The following is a 13,309-nucleotide window of genomic DNA, read 5'->3' on the forward strand; positions in this document are numbered from 1 at the left end:
TGGAAGAGTAATCTCCCTGGTGTACTCGAGCACAGTGCTGGGTCACCATTGATGTGTGTCGGGAGTTAAAATGGGCAATATCTGAGATGTGCTTCCTGGTCCTAGTTTTGAGAGAATTGGAGGAACATCCAACATATTGAAGTTTGCAGGTAGTACAGGAAAACATGTAAATGACATGCATAGTATTGCAATTTATATATTGTTGTATTTTGTATTTTTTTCCGGTAGAATAAGAACTAAATTCAACAACACTATGCATGAATTTACAACAAATGCATATTTTATGTCCACATTTATATGAGCCCTTGGTAGAAAGCCATGTTTGTGCAGTAGACCTGGTGCTTGTGAAAAGACTTGGGGATAATTTTTGTCCCAAGGTGGGAGCTTTTCTAGAGACACATCTGTAGCCTGAGTCCATAATGGAACTGTATAATGGATCACCTGTAATAATAGGTATATATTTGTGGACTAGGCGACAGATAGTACTATAATCACTGTTGTATTGGGTAACAAACATAACTGGCTTTTTACTTTTTTGTTGTTGTTGTGGTGAATTTTCTGGTATGGCTGTGCCACTAGACTCTCGGTTGGTGTGTACTTTAGGGGCAGAGGAAATTAGTTGGGAGCGATTTTTATTTAGTGCAATTTGCCTCGCTCTTTCTATGCTCCATTTTGGATAACCTCTGCACCTAAGACGTGCCTCAATAGTATCAGCCTCCCTATGAAAGAGCTCCAATGAAGAGCAATTTCTTCTAGCTCTTATCTCTCCCACGGGAAGATTGCGGATCACGTGGGGGGGATGGCAAGACGAGGAATGCAAAATCGTATTAGATGCTGATTCTTTACGAAATGTGGTGGTAACAATGGATTTAGAGACATGATCGCCCTTCAAGTAAAGATCCAAAAAAGAAATGGTGCTTGAACTGAAGGAAACTGTGAATTTGAGTCCTATCTGATTATCATTCAAAAATTGAGTGAAGGTGTCACCTGCCGCCACATCGGACCCCCAGATAAACAGAAGGTCATCAATGTAGCGGCCATACCACCGAATACAATTAAAGAAAGGATTATTGGGGGTGAAAAGAGTCCCCTTCTCCCACCAACACATGTATATGTTGGCGAGAGAAGGGGAGAATTTCGCCCCCATAGCGGCTCCGGTGACCTGCAGGTAGTATACATCGTCAAACAGCCTATGGCTTGAATCTACAATAAATTTTGGCTTTTATTGCACGTTATCCTGCACTGGACCATCTATTTCTTCATTGCTACCTTGGTGTTGGTTCACACGGTGCCGTGCGACAGGCGTCTGGCTGGAAGGGTGAGCTGAGTTATCCTATACTCTTCTCCAATAATATATGCTGTATACTATATGCTGTACACATATATATATATATATAATATACAGCATATAATATCAGATCGCTTCTGATTATAAAACAAAGGCCTCTGAAAACTGAAAGAAATGATCTGATTGGTTGCTATGGGCAACTCAGCAACTTTTCCTTTGGACAGATTTTGATAAATATCCCCATTGAGTTATATACACTGCTCAAAAAATTAAATGGAACACTAAGATAATACATCCTTGATCTAAATGAATGAACTAATCGTATGAAATACTTTCGTCTTTACATAGTTGAATGTGCTGACAACAAAATCACACAAAAATGATCAATGGAAATCAAACCCATGGAGGTCTGGATATGGAGTCACACTCAAAATCAAAGTGGAAAAGCACACTACAGGCTGATCCAACTTATCTGTAGTTTTGCATACACAATAGAAATCTCCTAAACTGGATCCCGGTATGCTTTACGGACGGTATCCAGTATGCTGTAAAATCTAGACTAGTCTGTCTGGCTAAAAGACAGGCGACCCCTAGTGGTGGCTATTTTGAGCTTGAATTTCAGGTGAAATGTAAAACATTTTTAACAGGTGTATATTGTGAAATGTCATATTATAATGAGTCCTGCAATATATGAAAAGTTTTTAACAGTGACAGTGCCTCTTTAAGTAAGTTATATGTCTTGGGGGTAATAGTCTTATTTAACTCCTTCACAATATTCATGTATGGAAGGACTATGAAATTAGCTCAGAAGCTGCTATCAGCATCTGGGACTAACCGCTAAAGAATGGCATCAGTGATCAAGCTACGTCATTTAACTATTTAGATGCAGCGATCAATGCCGATTGTGGCATGTAAAGGTAAAAATCATAGGTGTAGTGGCTTTCGGGGGTCTGATTGGGAACTTTGCTGTGCAGTGCAGCAATTCTAATCAGCTAAGATGGTGGCCAGAGGTTTCCTGTTTACCTCCATGCCTACTATAGACACTCTTCTTATACAGTCTGCCTCTGCCTTTGGCTGTTTAATTCTAGGTCATTGCAATCACCCCCTTTTCCAATTAAAAATAAACATTAGCATATATGGTTTTACAATGTACGAAAATTTTAAATATAATACATATCAAAATATAACATTAATGAAACCACAAGCTAAATAACGTAAACATATATGATTACCACACAATTCTATGTCACTCCACATATCAGAAAAAATTAATAAAAAAATGCTCAAAAAGTCTCCTGTTAACAAAAATAGTACTGATCAAAATTACAGATCACAGAGCAAAAATCGAAGAACAGTTTCGTAGACAGAAAAACAAAAAAAGTTATAGGGGTCAGAAGAGGGCGATTTTAACCCCTTAAGGACTTGTGCCATGAATGTAGGGTACAGTGGTGTACATTTACGGCATGGCTATGAAGCGAGCGCAGGAGCTACGTCCATCTCATGCACAGCGGGTCCTGGTGGCTGTCAGCAGCCACAGACCTGCCGGTAATGGCTGACATCAGCGATCGTGGTGATGTCCCTTATTAACCCCTCGGTTGCCGTGATCAACACAGATCACGGCATCTGCAGCAGTTTGGCACTTTAAATGGCTGATCTGCTCACTGGGATCAAATCAGCCAAGATGTCGTACGGAGGTCCCCTAACCTGCCTCTGCTGCTCTCCCGGGGTCTTCTGCTCTGATCTGAGCAGACCAGAGCAGAAGATCACCGATAATACTGATCAATGCTATGGCTATGCTATGCAGTGCATGAAGTAGACACAGCTCCTGCGCTCGCTTCATAGCCATGCCCTAAATGTATGCCACTGTGCGCGTACCGTACATTTACGGCACAAGTCCTTAAGGGGTTAATGATGATTGCTATAAAAAGTCCCCTATGGGGACTAAAAAAGTGTAAAATAAATGTAAAAAAAAGTAAAAAAATTTGAAAAAGCCCCTCACCCAATAAAGATGTTTTTTTCGTTTTTGCACTATGGTTTTTTTCCTCCTTACCTTTTAAAAGTCATAACCCTTTCAATTTTGTAGCTAAAAATCCATATCATGGCTTATTTTTTGCACCACCAATTCTGCTTTGTAATAACATCAGTCATTTTACCCAAAAATCTACAGCAAAACGGGAAAAAAAATCACTGTGTGACAAAATTGAAGAAAAAACGCAATTTTTGAACTTTTGGCGGCTTCCGTTTCTACGCAGTAAATTTTTCGGTAAAAATGACACACTCTTTATTCTGTAGGTCCAGAATTTTTTTGCGCGTACGCCATTGACCGTGTGGTTTAATTAATTATATATTTTTATAATTTGGACATTTCCATACGCAGCGATATCACATGTTTATTTTTTTAAATGGGAATAGGGGGGTGATTCAAACTTTCAAGGAAGGGGTTAAATGATCTTAATTCACTTTTTTTTTCACTTTCTTTTGCAATGTTATAGCTCCCATAGGGGGCTATAACACTGCACACACTGATCGTTTACATGATCAATGGTTTCTCATAGGAAACCATTAATCAATGATTCTGCCGCTTGACTGCTCATGCCTGGATTTCAGGCACTGAGCAGTCATTCGGCGATCGGACAGCGAGGAGGAAGGTAGGGAACCCTCCTGCTGTCCTACAGCTGTTCAAGATGCCGCGATTTTGCCGGGCGATCCCGAACAGCCCCCTGAGCTAACCGGCATTTGTTTACTTTCACTTTAGACGCGGCGTTCAAAGTTAAGGGTTAATCGCGCGAGGCACCACGACCACCGCGTGGCCCCGCCTTATAGAAAGGGAGTGAGCAAAAGGCGTACACCCCTTTCCACATTTTAATTTAAAAAAAAGCATAAAAAAATGATAAACATATTTGGTATCGCTGAGTGCCTAAATGTCCGACCTATAAAAATTTAATGTTAATGATCCTGTATGATGAATGGAGTAAACGTAAAAAATAAATAAAACATTTCAGCTTTTTGGTCACATCACATTGCAAAAAATAAATAATAATAATAATAATAATAAAAAGCGATCAAAAATTTACATATACGCAAGAGTGGTACTAAAGAAACTACAGATCATGGCGCAAAAAATTAGCCCTTACACATCCCTGTATATGGAAAAATGAGAAAGTTAAGTTAGGTGGTCAAAATAGCGTAATTTTAAACGTACTGATTTTGTACAAAAAAGTTTGAGATTTTTTTTAAAGTAGTACAATAATAGAAAATGATGTAACCACGGGTATCATTTTAATCGTATTGACCCAAAAAATAAATACAGTAAAACATGTCATTTTTACAGTAAAATGTACTGCGTGAAAACGAAACCCCCCCAAAATTGCTAAATTATGATTTTCGTTTAAATTTCCTTACACAAATTTTTGTTTGACATTTACACATTTAAAGTATATTTTTTCGGAAAATGTACTGGATGTAGTCACAATTAGGTTATGTTAGACTGTATGGTCTATAGACTCTATTAAAGTCTATGGGCATGTCTGCATCCCTTCTTGATGCCGATTTACAGTCTGACAAAGCCCTAGTGTGAATGTAGCCATAGGGCTGTTTTGGACACAGAACACACACTGATCTTTGTGTTAAAAACAGTGCAGTGTCACTGTCCAAAACCTTGCTCCTGATTACTTTAATGCGAGCAGGGGAAATGCACTGTCCAAATTTTAGAGAGTGCATAGCAGTGTGTGAGGGCCATGCCGACACAGATCAGGTTCTGTCAGCATCACTGCGTGATTGGCCTGTGCTACAACTTGCTTGTGTGTCCCTTCAAGTCCTTTGCCTCTCCAATGTGTGCTCTCCCTGATGCCATGTGCCTTCACTTCAGTGCCTAGAGGTTATGACAGCATGGAGCAGTGGTGGCAGCCTATCACACTGGGGTCTGTATTTTAACCCCTTAAGGATCAAGCCCATTTTCACCTTAAATGGGCGCTGTCAGATACAAAAACTTTTGATATGTTGTAAAGCATGCAAAAGCAATAGGTTTTGCAATTGCTTTCATTAGAAAATGTTCAGTATTTCATACTGAAAAAGCCAGTCAAACAACTGCCACCCCTGCCTGCTTGGACACATACTAGTCCTGCTGTGTCCATGCATCATCACCTATGTCATGGACCCACTACCTTGATTGACAGCTGTGAGCGCAGGGCCCACTGTCAGCTTGTGTCCCACTACTGTCAGTGAGGACAAGCTGGGAGTTGTAGTTTTGCTAAAGCTAAAGGAGATGTGAACAGACGGCATACTGAAAGAGGGGGGCGGAGACCTGCACAGTGAGGCCACGCCCCCTCCCTTTGAGAGGAATTCAGACTAGTGAGCTAAATTAAAAGTGTAATAAAAAAATAAATAATGGCTCTAGACACATAAAAATTAGATGTACATTGTCAGGATTAGGTACTGAGTGATATTAGAAAAACAAAAACGTTTTTTTGTTGGATCTGACAGGTACGCTTTAAGGACCAGAGCATTTTTTGCACATCTGACCACGGTTACTTTAAGCATTAATAACTCTGAGATGCTTTTACTTATGAATCTGGTTCTGAGATTGTTTTTTCGTGACATATTCTACTTTTTCTTGGTGAAAAATTCAAAAATTTCATGAAAAATTTGAACATTTTGCATTTTTCTAACTTTGAAGCTCTCTGCTTGTAAGGAAAATAGACATACCAAATAAATGATATATTGATTCACATATACAATATATCTACTTTGTGTTTGCATCATAAAGTTGAATTGTTTTTACTTTTGGAAGACATCAGAGGGCTTCAGAGTTCAGCAGCAATTTTCCAATTTTTCACAAAATTTGCAAAATCTGAATTTTTCAGGGACCAGTTCAGTTTTGAAGTGGAATTGAAGGGCCTTCATATTAGAAAAACCCCATAAATTACCCGATTATAAAAACTGCACCCCTCAAATTATTCAAAATGACTTTCAGTAAGTGTGTTAACCCTTTAGGTGTTTCACAGGAATAGCTGCAAAGTGAAGGAGAAAATTCTAAATCTTCATTTTTTACACTAACATGTTCTTGTAAACCCAGTTTTTTTTATTTTTACAAGGGGTAAAAAAAATCTGTAACCCAGTTTCTCTTGAGTAAGGAAATACCTCATATGTGTATGTAAAGTGTTCGGCGGGCGCAGTAGAGGGCTCAGAAGGGAAGGAGAGACAATGGGATTTTGGAGAGTGAATTTTTCTGAAATGGTTTTTGGGGGGCATGTCACATTTAGGAAGCCTCCATGGTGCCAGTACAGAGCCCCCCCCCACATGGCATACTAATTTTGAAACTACACCCCTCAAGGAACATAACAAGGGGTACAGTGAGCCTTAACACCACACAGGTGTTTGACGACTTTTCGTTAAAGTTGGATGTGTAAATTAATTTTTTTTTCACTAAAATGCTGGTTTCCCCCCAAATTTTTCATTTTTTACAAGGGGTAATAGGAGAAAATACCCCCAAAATTTGTAACCCCATCTCTTCTGAGTATGGAAATACCCCATGTGTGGACGTCAAGTGCACTGCGGGCGCACTACAATGCTAAGAAGAGAAGGAGTCACATTTGGCTTTTGGAAAGCAAATTTTGCTGAAATGGGTTTTTGGGGGCATGTCCCATTTAGGAAGCCCCTATGGTGCCAGGACAGCAAAAAAAAAAAAAAAAACACACATGGCATACTATTTTGGAAACTATACCCCTCAAGGATCTCGGCAGAGGGGGGGTCCCTGGCTCTTTCTCTCAGCTCTGCCCGCTGACTGAATGCGGTGGGGGTGCAGAGCTGAGAAAATGGGACATTAGCCCCTCCTCTGCTGGCTGCTATTGGTTGTCCGACCAATAGTAGTGCTCCTGGGTGGTGACGGTATCGTCACCTCCCCCTAGCTAAAGGAATTCACACTCGGGACCCCCCTGGGCATTGTCACGGTATGCCTGCTGAATGATTTCAGGGAGTGAACAACAATGCTGCATACTTCTCCTGGCACGTTATCTTGATCAGAGGAGGTTTCATCATTCACAGTGACACTTTAAGGACCAGTTAAGTTCTGAAGAGGATTTGAGGGGCCTGTGTGTTATAAACCCGCAAGTCACATTTTTAAAGCAGCACCAATCAAAAAATCAGCCAGGTCCTTAAAGGGGTACTCCGCCCCTAGACATCTTATCCCCTATCCAGGTACAGGAGGCAGATCGCGGGGGTCCCCAGCAGCGGTCTCCCTCCTGCACCCGGCGCTCGTTTAGAGCGTTGGGTGCAGCGCTAAAGTCTTGTAACATCAGTCACGTCCCGCTTGCGCCCTCACGACCACGCCCCCTCAATGCAAGTCTAAGGGAGGGGGTGTGATGGTCGTCACGCCCCCTCCCGTAGACTTGCATTGAGGGGGCGTGGCCGTGTTGGCACGAGCAGGGCGTGACTGTGATGTCACAAGCCTGCGCTCCACCAGTCATCCAGCACGGAGCGATCAGACACCTTATCCCCTATCCTTTAGAAAGGGGATAAGATGTCTAGGTGCGGAGTACCCCTTTAAGGCCAAAATGGGGGTTAAACACAGGCCTTAGACATGATAGTCTGAAAAACAATGGAGGAGTGCTCCATTGAGTCCAGTCAGTATAAAATTATGTAAATGGTATAGGTGAGACATAGGCTTACCCCAAATGGTTGTGTACCCCATACACAACCATGGCAAAGCACATAAAGATAATGGCCGTTCTGCAGCCCTTCCAACCGACAGATATAGAATACAATGAGAACTTTCTTAGAGAATGGGTGGGTACTCACGGCGCTGAACAGACCGGTCCAAGGATAAAAGCCAACACAAGTTTTATTTTCCCAAGATGCCACGTGTTTCGCAGCACGGCAGGCTCCTATCCTTGGTCTGGTCTGTTCAGCGCTGTGAGTACCCACCCATCCTCGAAGCAAGTTTACACTGTATAAGACATGACAAAGCACCAAGTGGATTTTGGCGCCTCCTTTCAGTTAGGTTATTTTATCAGCCTCATACCAGGGTGTTAGGATGTCAAATTATATTTGGGAGATAAGTTGTCATTTTCATTTTTTTAGTAGATGGTATTAATAAAAAAAAAATCTATTCTACAGTGTATTAAAATTTTTTTAATAGTCTATCCAGAGAAAATCAGACTCTTTAGATCACCGGTGCTATCTGTCCAATCTGTTTATATCCAATCTTCCACTAGTACTGAATGTAAGACAGTTCTCAGTGTGGGTATTACTCAAGCAGGTGCATATAGACAGCTCGACATTTGCAAAATGTGTTCAGAGAAAGCAAAAAAAAAAAAAAAGAAGACAATGGAGACACCACTGAAAAAAATCAATGCTGGCATTATAAAGGTTTACATGGTGAGAATACAGCATTAACCCCTTAAGGACGCAGGGTTTTTCCGTTTTTGCATTTTCATTATTTCCTCATCACCTTCTAAAAATCATAACGCTTTCAATTTTGCACATAAAATTCCATATTATGGCTTACTTTTTGCACCCCCAATTCTACTTTGCAGTTAAATTAGTCATTTTACCCAAAAATCCACGGCGAAACAGATAAAAAATTCATTATGCGACAAAATTGAAGAAAAAATTTCATTTTGTACATTTTGGGGGCTTCCGTTTCAACGCAGTGCATTTTTCGGTAAAAATGACACCTTATCTTTATTCTGTAGGTCCATACAGTTAAAATGACACCATACTTATATAGGTTTGATTTTGTCACACTTCTGAAAATAATCATAACTACATGCAGGAAAATGTATACGTTAAAAATTCTCATCTTCTAACCCCTATAACTTTTTATTTTTCCGCATACGGGCCGGTATGAGGACTAATTTTTTGTGCCATGTTCTGAAGTTTTTATCGGTACCATTTTTGTATTGATCAGACTTTTTGATAGCTTTTTATTAATTTTTCCATGATATAAAAAGTGACCAAAAATACGATATTTTGGACTTTGGAATTTTTTTGCGCGGATGCCATTGACTGTGCGGTTTAACTAGCGATTTTATTTTTAGAGTTCGGACATTTCCGCACGCGGCGATACCATATATGTTTATTTTTATTTACACAGTTTTTTTTATGGGAAAAGGGGGGTGATTCAAACTTTTATTAGGGAAGGGGTTAAATAACCTTTGTTAACTTTTTTTTTGCAGTGCTATAGCTCCCATAGGGGACTATAACACTGCACACACGGATCTCTTATGCTGATCCCTGCAAAGCCATAGCTTTGCATGGATCAGCGAGATAGGGGCTCGATTTATCAAACCTGTAGCTCAGGCTTGGAGCAATCAAACGCCGATCAGACGCGACGGAGCAAGGTAAGGAGGTCTCCGCTCGCGACCTAGCTGATCGGGACATTGCGATTTTATCGCGATGTCCCAATCAGCCCGACTGAGCTGCTGGGAAGAGTTTACTTTCACTTTTAGACGCGGCGGTCAACTTTGATCGCCACGTCTAAAGAGTTAATAGATCGGTGCCCCATGTTATTAGCCCAGGGTCCCGGCTATCATTAGCAGTCGCGACCGACCGAGTGTGATGCGGGTGACCCCGTTTTAAACACCGGGACCGGGCATACAGGTACGCCCTACGTCCTGAAGTAGTTAATTGACACAAAGGCAGTTTCGTGGGGCTCCTTGCATTTCCTATGACTCCTACATCACTGCATAGTCCCTCCCCTTAAACAGACAAACTTTAAAGGGGTATTCTGGCCTTAGACATCTTATCTGGACCCCCCCTCCCGCAATCTCTGTGCTGGTCCCGTCATTCTGTGCTGGGAACTGCTCCCGACACGGGGATGTGAGGTCACATCACGCCCCATTGTGACCTCACGCCCCCTCTATTCATGTCTATGGGAGGGGGCGTGACAGCCTCTCGGAAGCTGCATGGAGATCGCTGAGGGTACTAGTGGCGGGACCCCCACGATTAGACATCTTATCCCATATACTTTGAATAAGTGATAAGATGTCTAAGGCCGTAATACCCCTTAAATCCCCAGATACAAAATTACAAATAATATACTTAAAGGGAATGTGTCATCAGAAAATGACCTATTGTTTAAATGAAGTATTTATGTTAGCCATATTTTTTAAGAATTTTTGGTGATTTTTGTTTTGTTTTGTCTTTTCTAATTTTTTATATTATATTGTATATTATCAAATCATTTTCAAATCTGGATTCACTACCATTCTTAACAGAGCACAGCATCACCCCTTCCTATAGAATGATCTAAGAGTCACAGAGAATGCCCAGTGGTGTCTCTAATTCATCAGAATGGGACAGGTTGTGTCCACTTTTGTCTGTCACAGGACTTGCTGTAACGCATATCTCTGAAGCTTATTATAAACAGCTCAAGCAAGATGGCAAGCCCCAAAATAATGAACAAAAAGAAATAAATAAATAAAAAATCACCAATAAAATCAGAAAATAGAAACTGATTAGAAAAAAAGAATGTATTTTAGTATTTGGCTCTAATCAGGAAAAAGCATCTAGGTCACACATTCCCTTTAAGTGATAAGTGGTGGGTATGAATACCAGGTAAGGCTATGTTCACATCAGCATTACGAGTAACGTTGGCTGATTCTGCTAAAATGGCGACACTTTAGCAGAAAAAAAAATCCTACTTGTCCGCTAAAAGCCTGCAAAATAACAGGCATCTAACGGAACCCCAAATGACCCTATACAGAGTGAATGGCACCTGTCAGGATCCATTGGTGCCCGGTGTCACACCCACTATCCAGCCCTGTTATCAGATATGTTGTAGCAGGCATTGCAAATTGTATGTGGGCTGTTGGGATTTCAATGCCAGGGGGGTTCTTCACACCCGCGTTTTAAGTGAACCTGCCCTCAGGCTGGGGTCACCCTGAGGCTAAGTTTCTACTTGTTTTTTTGTGTCCCAAAAAAACGCCAGAAAAAAACGCCAGAAAAAAACGCCACAGCATTTTTCGGTGTTTTGGCATTTTCATGTGTTTGGCATTTTGCATTTGAATGGAAATTGCATTTTTGGCCCCTTCGGCGTTTTTTTGGGGTACTTTTTATAACTAAATTTTACTTCATTTTTAATAAAGTGTGTGTGTGTTTCACTTTTTTTTCTCTATTTTTTAGGTAGTACTACTACTCCCAGCATGAAACAGACTGTTCCATAATGGGAGTAGTAGTACCTGTACTAATAGACATATCGTCCAGGTTGTCAATCGTGACACCCGATGTGATCGTCCATAATAGAGATGTGGAACGGCTCTATACAGAGCTCACATCTCTGCACTATATTCCGGCCAGTGATATGAAAAGAACATCACTCATTCTTATTTTTCGCCCAAAATGGGGATTGGCCGGATGGTTGCAGCCAATCACCGCTCTCAGCGGGAAATATGAATGAGTGATATTCTATTCATATCACTGGCCGGAGTATAGTGCAGAGATGTGGAGTGGCTCTATACAGCTAGAGCCACTCCACATCTCTGCAATAGACAGGACGATCGCCTCGGGTGTTAGGAGTGATACCCGCTGTGATCTGTCCTTAATTGCAGGTACTACTACTCCCAACATGGAGCACACTCTGCTAGATGCGGGCAGCCGCTCTTCTATGGTCCCCTGCAGTGCCGTATATATACACCTATTCATATTTCCCAGAGAGTTGTGATTGGCTGGAACCATCTGGCCAATAACAGCTGTGTGCGGGAAATATGATCAGGTGTACAGTGACCCCCCCCCCCCCCCCCGACCTAGGATGGCCCGACATATGATAATTTCAACATACGATGGCCTCTCAGAGGTCATTGCATGTTGAAGGCAGCATCAACATACGATGCTTTTGTATGTCGGGGCCATCGCATAAACGGCTATCCAGCAGCGCAGACGGCTTCAGCTGCCACCAGATAGCCGTTTAAGGTGCCCCGTGTGCTGCGGTGGTGATCACTCACCTGTCCCCAGTGCTCCGGACCATTCTCTTCAGGATCCCCAGCATGACCATCGCTCTCCTTTGTCGTCATCACATCGCCGCGCACACCATCCAGTCTTCCAATAGGAGCAGCATGCGCAGCGACGTGATGACGGCGATGAAGAGCGACGATCCCCGGCAGCAGTGATGGTCCGGAGTGGCGGGGACACCCTGGGGACGCGGCAACAGCGATGGAGGGCGACATCCAGGGCAGCGGTGACGGTGCAGAGCGGCGGGGACAGGCGAGTATAACTTCCTATAATTATCATTCACAGATCCCTCAACATATGATGGCTTCAACTAACGATGGCTCATTTGGAACAAATTACTATCGTATGTTGAGGGACCACTGTATATATACGGCAGTGCAGGGGACCATAGAAGAGCGGCCGGCCACATCTATAAATTATACAGAAGGATCACAACGGACCCAGGTGATCTATCAATTAGTACAGGTACTACTACTCCCATCATGGAACAGTGTGTTCCATGCTGGGAGTAGTAGTACCACCTAAAAATTGTAAAAAAAAAAAAAAAAAAAAGGGAAACACACACACACACACACACACACACACACTACATTTTTATTATTGTCGGCTACATTTTTAGGTCCCCGACCGCCCACATAAATTGATCCCTGTTTAAAAATTTATAAAAATGTTGTTATTTTGTTTCATTAGATACAATTTTTTCCATTACTACTGTATCTTTTTATTTTTTTTTATGGTACCCTACGAAATTTTATTAAAAAAGGTATCTCCATCACTTGTTTTGGATCGCTAAAGTCCAAAAAAGAATAAAAACTGCCTGCAAAAACGCTAAAGTTAAAACCCACATGTCGTTTTTCTTGGCGTTTCTTCACTCCTATAGACTTCTATGGGAGAAATACGCCACAATTTCAGGGGGAAAAAAAAACACCATTGGCTCAACATGCTGCGACTGTGCAAAATCGCAAAGGAACTGAAAAAAAGTGAAAAAAATGACAAAAGGATTTAAAAAAACACCAAACTGAAAAACGCCAAGTGGAAAAAGAATTTTGCGATTTCTCATTGATTTACAGCTAA

This window comes from Hyla sarda, chromosome 1, assembly GCF_029499605.1.
Source record: "Hyla sarda isolate aHylSar1 chromosome 1, aHylSar1.hap1, whole genome shotgun sequence".
Classification (NCBI taxonomy): Eukaryota; Metazoa; Chordata; class Amphibia; order Anura; family Hylidae; genus Hyla; species Hyla sarda.